Genomic DNA, 11,661 nt, shown 5'->3' on the forward strand with positions numbered 1-11,661 from the left:
CTATCCCTCTTAATAATTTCTAGTCCAAAGAAGACGGTCCCCCTTGGATTATTGTCATGTTTCTCCTGATAATGGGATGATAGTGGATGTTTCAAACATCCCTTAGAGATATTATTCAGGTGTTCTGACCATCTTGTTTTAAGTGGTCTAATTGTCCGTCCCACATACAGCTTACCACAAGGACAACAAATAGCATAAATAGCCCCCTTAGTGTTACGTGTTATCATGTGCCCAATCTCAAAGGAATCAATGTTTTCTGAGTCTGAGAACATGGCAACATTTCTTTGGCATCCTCCCATTCTACAGGCCCTACAGCTTTTGCACGGAAAGAAACCTTTTTTCTCTGTGAGCCATGTCTTTGTATTAATGGAGGGTAATTTTATGGTGGGAGCTACTAGGGTTCCAATAGTTCTAGCCCGTCTATAGACGAATTTGGGTTGATTAGGTAATTTCTCCCCTATTATTTTATCCTGTTTCAGGAAGGGCCAATATTTTTTCACGATTTTTTTAAAGGGATAAATCTGATCACTATATTGGGTGATAATGGGGATATCCAGAACATCATTCTTCTCATCATGTATATTTTTCTCCTCTAACACTTCTTTGGATTGTAGAAGAGGTTCCCTGGGTAACTCCCTTATCTCTTCAATAGTGGTCTTGATTTTGGTGGCATCATACCCTCTACTCACAAAGTCTGCGTGTAGTCTTTTTGCTTCACTCTCATAATCACTAATATCAGTACAATTACGTCTGGCTCTCATAAGTTGGCCCTTTGGGATACTTGACAGCCAAACAGGCAAATGGCAACTTGAGGTGAAAATAAAACTATTTGTGTCTACTTCTTTTCTGTAGCTTTTGGTATTGATCTTGCCCTGTTTAATAAAAATCGTAATATCTAAAAAATCTACTGATTCGGTGCTAAAAGATGAAGTGAACTTTAAACCAAATGAATTCTCATTTAATGATGATATAAAATCCACAAGGGAGCTCTCACTTCCCTCCCAGATAAAAACAATGTCATCTATAAAACGTTGCCAGATGACCAAGCCCGCCCCGAGCACACCTTGTGGGTATATATTGGTGTGTTCCCACATGCCTACATACAAATTGGCATAACTCGGAGCGAACTTGGTCCCCATGGCTGTACCCCATGTCTGGAGATAAAAATGGTCGCCATATAGAAAATAATTGTGTTCTAAAATGAATCTGATGCAATCAGTAATAAAATTCACCTGTTCAGGTTGGTAATTCCCCTCCCTAGTAAGAAAGAATTCTGCCGCCTGGCAGCCCTTACCTGTCTCAATGATGGTGTATAAAGAGGTCACATCTAGTGTTCCCATAATAAATCCCTCTTTCCATTTAATTTTGTCTAAAATCTGAAGTATATGAGTGGTGTCTTTTAAATACGCTGGTAGTTGTTTCACACACTTCTGTAGATGGGTGTCAATATAACTGGAAAGATTTGATGTCAGGCAATCAATACCTGAAATAATAGGGCGGCCCGGGGGGTTCTGCTGATTTTTATGGATTTTGGGCAAATAATAGAAGGCTGCTATCCGTGGATGTTTGTTACTGATATAGTCTCTTTCTTTCTTGGTAATAAGTAGGTTTTCATACCCTTTTCTGATCAAGTTGTCCATTTTTTTATTATAATAATCAGTTGGATCACTTTTCAGTTTTTTGTATGTTTGTATGTCCCCCAGTAGTCTTACAGACTCTTTGTGATAAGCTTCTTGGTCTAATACTACAATACCCCCCCCTTTATCCGCTGATCGGATAACAATATTATTGTTTTTTTGTAACTTTTTTATCGCACTGCGTTCAGTCCGCGTGAGGTTGTCGTATCTCCTCCTTTGTGTTCTTTTATTGTTGTTTTTATTTTTATTTCTATTTTTAGCCATAATTTTCTTTCTAATCTCAGAGGTAACCAATGATTGAAAGGTGTTAAATGCTTCTGAATATTCATTAATGGGGTTAAAAGTAGATTTTTTAGTTAGTGATGTGTATTGGTATTTAGTTGGTACACCAGTATTTTCCTGTTTTATGGGGTTTTTTATGAAGAATTTTTTTAAGGCTAATTTTCGTAAGAATTTTTTTATACCTACAAATAAATTAAATCCATTTGTGTGGGCCGTTGGAGCAAATTTAAGTCCTTTTTTAAGTAGATTTTCTTCAGAATTTGTAAGGGTATAGGAGCTTAAATTGAAAATCTTTTGTTCTGAATCTTCATTATCTGTAGTTGGTGCTTGCTCTATTGCTTTCTTTTTGGTGAGTTTCCCCCCCCTTTTGCCCCGCCTGATCCTTTTCTGGTGCGTACGGCAAAAAAATCCTTCCGCATTGTTCTTACTACTTTTCTTGGGGCTCTTCTGTTAGTTTTTTGATTATTATTTGTGTTATTAATATTATCACTGTTGTGTTTGTTTTCCCTAATAGGATTTTCTTGTTCAATCTCTTGATTTTGTCTGCCTCCTTGTGTAAGTCCCTCTCGTGACCTTCCTTCTCTATTAAGTTGATTGTGTTTATCAATTTCAATGTTAGTCTTATGTATAATATTCTGTATAGTACTATCTGTATCCTCAATCATACTGGATGTACACCTCCCTCCTTTGGTCACATGGGGCGATCTCTCTGGGGTAACGTGCAATGATTCATAACGATTGTGCATGGGAATTTCGGGCCTGGTATCGCTCCGTATTCCCCCCTCTTGGCACCACCAGACACCCTGTCCCATGTGTTTTCTCTGTTTTGTGGTATAGTGTGTAGTGAGAGAGTGGGTGTTGGTTCATGAGGAGAATGATCTTTTACGTGTGCTATTCTTATATCTGAATTGATTTTTTTATTAATGATAATCTCAGGGGTTAAGGGAATTCTCTGCTCATTTTGTGTTCTGAATGGGGGGTCATCATAAATGGAAAAGTCTCTTAATGTGTTGTCCATGTAAATCTCATCTAGTGTTTGGAACTGTGACCCATCTTCAGAATTATCTCTACTGAGTGGAGGTGTTTGTGGGACTTCATCCCTACGAAATTTATTCTTCTTCTTCTTCTTCTCTCTTATTTCATCTTCTCTTTTCCTAATCCTAAATTGAATACTATCTGCTAAAGTTTGAATGTCTTTGTGTTCTTTAAACGGCTTGATTCGTGAAAAAAGGGACATAATCTCCTGATTGGTGTGTTGCCAATTAATTCGTCTTTTGTCAATAATGAATTGCACTGCTTTGACGGAAAAATTAAAGAATAAATCATCCCATTCCCGTTGGATTTCAGGATGTCCCATATCCCCCGCTAGGGTTTTATATACAACCAGACCTTTTGGTATTGTGCCATGGCTTAAATATCTCTCAAGAGATGCGATTTCCCACAAATCTCTTATCTCAATAAGTAATAATTTTTCCAGGCGACGCAGATCATCCTTCGCCTGTAAAATGCCCGTATCCGGTTCATTCACTACTCTGGTTGTTTTTGAAAAATTCTTTTCTGGTACTTTTTTGCTTGTGACGTCACAAGCTCACCTTTAGGGCGGAAGTAAGTGGTGCACGTTGCCGGCCGGAGCGTGCCCACAGTTTTCACTCCGCACCATTACTGCAGATCGAGAGATGGTTCTCTGATACTTCAGTGCAATCACACTACGCCGCCTGGACTAGACTGCATTACAGACTATATATGTCCGCACTGCGGACCATCACGTCTTGCCCCGCATGTCTATGATGTCAACTCTGTACACCCAGGTAGGACATAAGTTTTCTTACGCTGGTCAGGGTTTTATATTGAGATACATTAGTGAGCTTTGATTGATGGATTAGTGCCTTGACTATAGCTCTGGTATAAGTGATTGTACTATCTCAGCAAGATATCTATAGCTTTCCTCCCTTTTTAGTACGATCTGCCATCGACACCTACTGAGGACTTGAATGCATGTGGGGACTATATCTGGTTCTATATGATCTTGACCTCTAGTAGAGGGTGAGTTGCGCCAGAGCAGCTGTGATTTTATATATGCATGTGTATATATCTTGTCAGCATTATTTTAGTTCCTTCTAAAGTAGCCTGGTAAACTGCCCTTGTTTTTATTAGAAAGACATGTAGGAATGGCAAGAAAAAGTAGCACATGAAGACTCGCATAAGAGGCCTACAGAGTAGTGAAACACTTCTCCATCTGCAACTTACTGCTAGCCCAGTCGTGTCCACACTCCTCTCTGCCTTGAGCTCAGTCCTGCTCATACTTCTGCTACACTCCTCCTTTCTGGTCCCGAGCCACTGATGTTCTCCAGTGTCCTCACTCCTCCCAGTCACTGCTGCTTTCTTCCTGCTGCCTCTGCAATGCTACTTATGTCCACTAGGCATGCAGTGGCTGACATTCAGGGCTGCTTGCTGGGGATATAAAGGGTCTCCACTTACCTCTGCATCTGCCAATCCTGTTCTGCCTGTATCTACTTCTACTTAAGGTTGCTCCCCTTGTTCCTCCTTGCCTGAGCATTGTTGGATCCTAATGTTCCTAAGCAAAGGTGTATTCAAAGTGTTTGTCATGGTTTGTACTACAATTTTTGATATTTGCAATTGGTGTTAGTCTTTTTTTTTATATATATATATATATATATATATATATATATATATATATATATATATATATATGTATGTATATTAGTTTTTTAGGTCCTGCCGAAAGCTCTTATCTGAAAAGTGGCAGAAAAACACACTATAGGGTGCTTATCAAGCAGGGCTCCCGTCTGAAAAGAGAAACAGCGGCCAAGTTGCAACACTTGCTTTCTTCCTTATAAGGTCTTGAAATGCGACATTAATTGGCTAGATTGGAGGAGACACTTAGGGATTTGGAGAAAACGAGGCATGACATATCTCATCTTTTAGACTGTAAACATTCTCGCTATAGGCAGCTCTGCTCTATTACCATGTATGAATGGGGTAATAAGTGGTTGCTCCTACCGCTTCTCTTGCAGGATTCCTTGAGGCTACTGCACTTCCAAGGTTGCCTGCATCGATTCTTAAGAAGCTAGACTTCACTCCTGAGGAACTGGCCCTGGCAGTAGGCTCAATGACTTTCGGAAAGAGCCCAGGCCCTGATGGCTACACCGCTAATTTTTATAAAATTCTCCAGTCTGAACTGTCTCCTCTTTTCCTTTCTTCCTTCAACTCTATCTCCGCCTCCTCTCACTTTCCCCCGGCTTTTTGACAGGCCCATATCACAGTGATCCCAAAGGACTGTAAGAACCCCAATCACTGCGCAGTATTTGACAACTAAAACATTGTTATGCGGTTCAGGGAAGAAAAAGAGTGCTGCACCTCACACCTATGGCTGATACTAGTGCGCCTAGGCTAAATAAACACATCAGAATTTTGTGTATGAATTGATCAAGCCATACTGCCCCATGTACCTAGTGCCGGTATCTGATACACATGGGTCCCTACACTGAGTCCACACCGTGCCAGTCAGTGGCCACCACCCCCGCAGGCACGCACAGTCAGGGAACGGGGGCCATGGGACGGCCCTGCGACCCCCATGTCACAGGACCAGACCCAAAAACACCACACCAGAACCCGGCCAGCACCGCCGGCGGAGAAGGTCGCCCAAAACATTGTTATAACTCTCCGGCAGTGCACTGTCGCCTCCACAGGGCTCTGAATGATTTTGAGCTATTGTGTGTTACAACCGAAGCGCCCTGTCACACGGTCTCACTTCTTTATAACTAAGGATGGTCCGAACCTGCCGAAGTTCGGGTTCGTATGAACCTGAACGCTCGGCATCAGATTCCCGCTGTCTGGTCGCTCCGTGCAGCGGGTGGATACAGCGGGAGGACCGCTTGGAAAACTGGGATACAGCCTATGGCTATGGCTGTATCCCAGTTTTCCAGGCGTTCCTCCTGCTGTATTCACCCTCTCCACGGAGCGGGCAGACAGCGGGAATCATTGCAGAGAGTTTGGGTTCGTATGAATCCGAACCTCGGCAGGTTCGGACCATCCCTATTTATAACCTACTCCTATGTACTAATGGGGAGGATAAGTTGAAGTTCCAATTAGCCTGGGAACGGGACAAAGGGAAAAATCTGACCCCTGAGGAATGGGACAAATCCTTCCATTTCTGTCACAAGGCCTCGATTTCCTGCAAGTCTCAGGAAACTAACTACAAGATTATCTCCAGGTGGTACAGAGTTCCGGTGGTGCTGCATAGACTTTATCCAACGGTCTCAGACAATTGTTGGAGATGGGGAGCTGCCAGCGGGACTATGCTGCATATATGGTGGGACTGTGAGCTGCTCAGAGACTTTTGGGACAAGGTGAGAGAATTTATAGGTAAAATCACAGGTTGCACCCTGCCGAATGATCCCTCAGTCTTTCTCCTCTTGGTCCTGCCAGGTGAAATACGCCGGCAAAAAAAGAACATTATCAGATTTTTAATACTTGCGGCCCACTAAGTCATTCCTCGGAGGTGGAATTCTGTTTCTCCCCCGACAGTTTCTGGGTGGCTCATAGTGGTCATGCATATTGCTAGGATGGAGGAGCTCAGGGCGGAAACACACTCCACCCAGGTTGCTGTTGCACGTTTATGGAGCCCTTGGGTTAACTTTGTTTCTACGCCTGAGTTTTGCTCCTTTGGAACCACACCGACTGGTCCTTCTTCCTCTCACACTTGATCATTCCTCTTCCCCTCTCCCCCTCCCCTCCCTGTCCCTGGACCACGCTGGCTATTTTCTTCCTTTTTCTTTTTTTCTCCTCTTGTTTATTCTTTTCCCCTTTTGTTTTCGATTATATAGCAAAGATGCACTTTTATTGATTTATATTGCTTTGTTTGGACCGCTGTGCCTCCTAGGGAACCAACGTCACTGGTTCATATGATGCTATTTATGTACTTATACCTGGACCTTGTCCTCTTTACTCATTGCTGTTATCTATTGTTTTTGATATACATTGTGTTTTACTTTGGCATTAATAAAAAGATTTGAATAAGAAAAAAAAAAGAAAAGAACAGTATACTTAAAACATGCTGCGTAAAAAAAAAGGGGGGGGGGAGATTTATTAATCTTGTGCCCCTGGTGTTCTTGCCTTCTCCCTGCTGTACTCGTGTCTCGGAGGGGAGACTAGTTTAAACACCCTTCCTCCCGCCCCCCCCATAGCCAACATCACACATAGCCAAGGCCGCTCTAGTCTCTCTGTACTGGTCTGATTTCTGCGCTCGGAAGTGGCTTCTTCGGTTCGGCTGTATACTGTGAGTATGACAAGTATAACAGTGTTTTAATCAAACATAGATACTTTTAATTGTGTCCAACATAATATTCCAGTAATAATGTAGACATAAATATTTTAAAGAAATGTACTGGAGTGCCCTTGCTGCCGCCAGTACATGGGCAGAACTAGTCAAACCCTGTGGAAAAGATTCAATACCCATAGGTATGATATTAGGCACAAGTACACAAAACATAGCGTTTCTCACCACTTTGCGCAGTTTCACAATTCAGACGAAAGCCTACTAAACATTTACCCAATAGAAAAAATAAAGTTCCAGTTGCATAGGTTCACCAAGTTGTGCAAAAGGGAAAGTTTTGGGATTTTTAAGTTCAATACGTTGGTATCGAATAGTCTCAACGAAATGTGTGTGAACTGTTTACAAACTAATACTTCAATAGTAGTTTTATATATGTTTTGTCACCTGCCACTCTTCTGCCCGGATGTCATGTATAGTAGGGGAGGAGTGGAAAGACGGCAGGTGTTTAAAAGTATCTGAAGTTTGTTGTTTGTTATTACGTCCCTGACGAAGGAATTGGAGATACCGATACGCGACACATAGTGTCTATGTTTGATTAAAACACCACTTGTCGAACAGAGGAAGCCACTTCTGAAAGCAAAAATCTGACCAGTGCAGAGAGGCTAGAGCGGCCTTGGTTGCGGGGAAGGGGGGGCAGTAAGACCAGTCTCCCCTCCGAGACGTGAGTACCAACATTATTGTGTAACGATAGTATTGTTATGGTTCTGGACACCAGAAAGCACTCCCCATTCTTTCTTTTTTATATATTCACGATCCAAAAATACAGAGGCAGTTTTAAAATTTAAAACAGTTTTAAAATTTAAAACAGTTTAAAATTAAAACAAAGTGCAGGCATATTGTTTGTCATATTGTTAGCATATTAAAAATCAATAGTCCAATGATGATTCTCTTGAATATAAACATTACAAAAAATAAAGCCTGATGTATCATAGTAAAAATTAATTGAATACTTAAACGAGAATTTACCAAAATAAATAAACTTTAATAGTGGTAATATAATAAACCAGTTTTTACATTTCATAAAGATTGGTTATTTAGTCTAGTAATGAACTGAATGTAAAAGATTATAACTTACATGTTGTACAGGCAATAACTTTTTAGTAACTCTGTTTTGCAAGTTTTACTTTCTTATTGCATTTGGGATATAATCCCTTATGTAAACTATAAAAAGTTTAGCTGCAGTTTCTAAAGGATTCATTACTGGTCCTTCATACTGATTCTAAACTTAATCTCAAAGGACCGGAATCCACCTTGACTTCTATCCAAAAGTAGTGTGTGCTTATAATACTGCCAGGATTACATGGAGAAGTTCATCTGCTAATGAACGCTCCCTATTTTACATGGATGCTTCATATGAATTATATATGAAACCATTATTACAGGTAACTATCAGTACGGTGAACTCTCACGACATTGTCACAGGAATATTTTGCATCTGTAAATGCATGTAAGCCAAAACCAATAGTGGAAAATCTGACAATCATTCCATGATGCCTTTTGAGTGTATATTTCCCTTGGTTTTGGCTTACAAATATTGCTGTTATACAGTATACAGCTCATGTGTATTTTGTTTTTGTTTTTTTGCACCACCATATTCTGAGAGGTGAAACTTATTAAGACTTTGATCCCTGGTTTTGGGTAGAGATGAGCGGAACTTTCGGTCCGAAAGCCGCTCACTCCAGTGCAATGCCTGCGATGCCGGGTGCGAAGTTGCACTTCCTGGAATCTGCGAGCAGGATCTTCCAGGGAATTCAAGATACATTCCCTGGAAGATCCTGCCCGCAGATTCCCGGGAGCGCAACTACGCACCCGGGATCGCAGGCATTGTAATTGAGCGAAGATGCCGTCGGACCAAAAGCCCGATGGTTCGCTCATCTCTAGTTTTGGGTGGAGGTAAAGAATAATAGCAATTCTGGCAAGTGTGCGTATATTTATGTGTGTGTGTGTGTATATAAATTGTAACCAGGATACTATCTATAGCAGGTGTGTAAAAGCCTTTGCGCCCGTAATGTACAATATGGCCTTTACTGGTTTTAAAAACTGGCTCATCCTCAGGATTGGCCATTAAACAGGTTGTCTGTTTTTTTTCTAGGTAGATTCTAGGGGGGGTTTCACTATATAGGTTGTATTAATGTCTATCCACCACAGCCAGTTTTGGCCTTTTTTGATGGAGTGATTTTATTTTTCTCCATCTGCACATTAGGAGAGCTATAACTAATTTTTTAGTATTAACCCCCCCCCCCCCCAGCATACATTCCGGGCCTTAATGCCCAAGTAATTTTAGTGTTTTTTCCATGGTAAACTCCCATGAGTTGTAACATTTCTGCATTTCTATTTTTGCATCGACATAGCCATATGAGGACTTATTTTTTGTCGGACAAGTTTTTTTTTTTTTTTTTATAGTTTATTTTGGGGGAAGATTAGCGAAATACAGCAATCCTGGCATTTTTAATACCATATTCACAGCACAGGATACAAGTGAAATTATTGTTAAGGTCATTACAGAAGTGGTGATACCTGATGTGTATCTTTTTGTTTGTCCCAGTCACAGAGAAACCTCAGTTCCTGGAAGATACCTGCACACGAACCGCAGTGACTTAATCTACGCCTGCTGTAAAAGGTGGTGGCCTAGAATAAGTACCCTAAACCCCATGACCCAAAATGATGTACTGTTATGTCAGGAAAAGTAGGGAGTTCCCGATACGCCAAAATGTGCAGAGGCTCTATGAAGCAAGCTCAGGAGCCAAGCGGGGACCAAAAAATATTTAAAAAGAAAATGATATAACCCCTCCCCCAATTAAACTTTATATCACCCTCCTTTACCAATTTATAATAAAATATCTCAAAATAAATAAAACATATTGTCTGATGTATTAAGATGTAACAATACTATTCCCATGAATGGCGTAAAAACAAAGAGAGGAAAAAAGGCCCAGGAGTTTGGATTTGTCACATTATCAGAAACAAATTAATAAAAGCTAGAGATTGTGGTTCACAAAATGATGCCTCAACCAGCCCTGTAGGTGAAAAAATAAAAGCACTACAGCTCTTAGAAGGTGAGCAGGAAAAACAAAAAAACACACCAAAAAAAAAAACACATGAAAAATGGGCCAGACATTGAGGCAAAAATAAGCTGTGCCATTAATGATGCCGCAAAAAGGCATATTGGCAGTCATTAAGACGTTTACATTACGGTGTAGACAGATGTTTCTATTTTTATGTAGTATTACTTTTGAACAACCAAAAACACTTACCTTTTTATTTTTCCATCAATTGAGCCGTGTGAGGGCTTGCTTTGTTGTGGGAAAAGTTGTAGTTTTTCTTTGTACTTTGGAGTAGACAAGACTGTTTTGGTTCCTGATTTGTGTGGAGGGTACAGAAAAGTAGCAATTTTGGCATTGTTCTTCCTTTTTTCTTTTCATGGCATTCACTAGAGATGAGCAAAGCTACAGTAGGAACAAAGCAAAGTGCTTTGTTCCTATCAGGATTCTGCTCATCAGCCTGTAGGCTGCTCCTCCCCGGGTGCTGGGAAAAGATAGATCCAGTCCTGGGAAACTGGAAGACGTTACCCAGGACTAGATATCTTTTTCCAGTACCTGAAAGAGCAGCAGGGAGTGGAGCAGACTTCAAAGCCCAAAGTTTGATGAGCAGAATCCCAATAGGAATGAAGCACTTTGCTCATCTCTAGCATTCACTGTGTAGGATAAGAAAATTTTATGGCAACTCAGCGCCCTGCTACTGCACAGGTGTTGATGGCCTGGCAGGAGCAACTCTGATTGTCAATAGGAAAGTATACTTTATACATAGATCTACCTGCAAGATGGACAGTATCACAAAATGTAAGGGTCCATTTATACAGAAAGATTATCTGACAGATTATCTGCCAAAGATTTGAAGCCAAAGACAGGGATGGATTTGAAAATAGGAAAAATCTCAGCCTTTCCTTTATGACCTGATCTGTTTATAGTCTGTTTTTGCTTTGGCTTCAAATCTTTGGCAAATAATCTATCTGTGTAAATGAACCCTAAGGGGGACATTTATTAAGTCCGACATTTTTTACGCCGGACTTAAAAATGTCCCCGCATCTCCGGCGCTACAGAGATTTATGTAGAGGCGGACTGCCTCTACATAAATCCTGTGCACATCGGTGCACACGGCAGAAAACCTACGCCACCTGAAAGATGGAGTAGGTTTTCGGTGTGTCTTTTGCCGGAGCAAAAGATAAATCGCGCGGACTCTGAGTCTGCACCCCCCCCCCCCCGCCCTCCTCCACACCCCCGTCCCCCCCCCCCCCCCCCCCGGCGTACCCGGCGGAAAGTGCCGATATGCGATTATTTTATTCGCAAATCGGCCATTTGCGAATAAAATATTACGCAAATCGGCACT

Source organism: Dendropsophus ebraccatus, chromosome 1 (assembly GCF_027789765.1).
Source record: "Dendropsophus ebraccatus isolate aDenEbr1 chromosome 1, aDenEbr1.pat, whole genome shotgun sequence".
Lineage (NCBI taxonomy): Eukaryota > Metazoa > Chordata > Amphibia > Anura > Hylidae > Dendropsophus > Dendropsophus ebraccatus.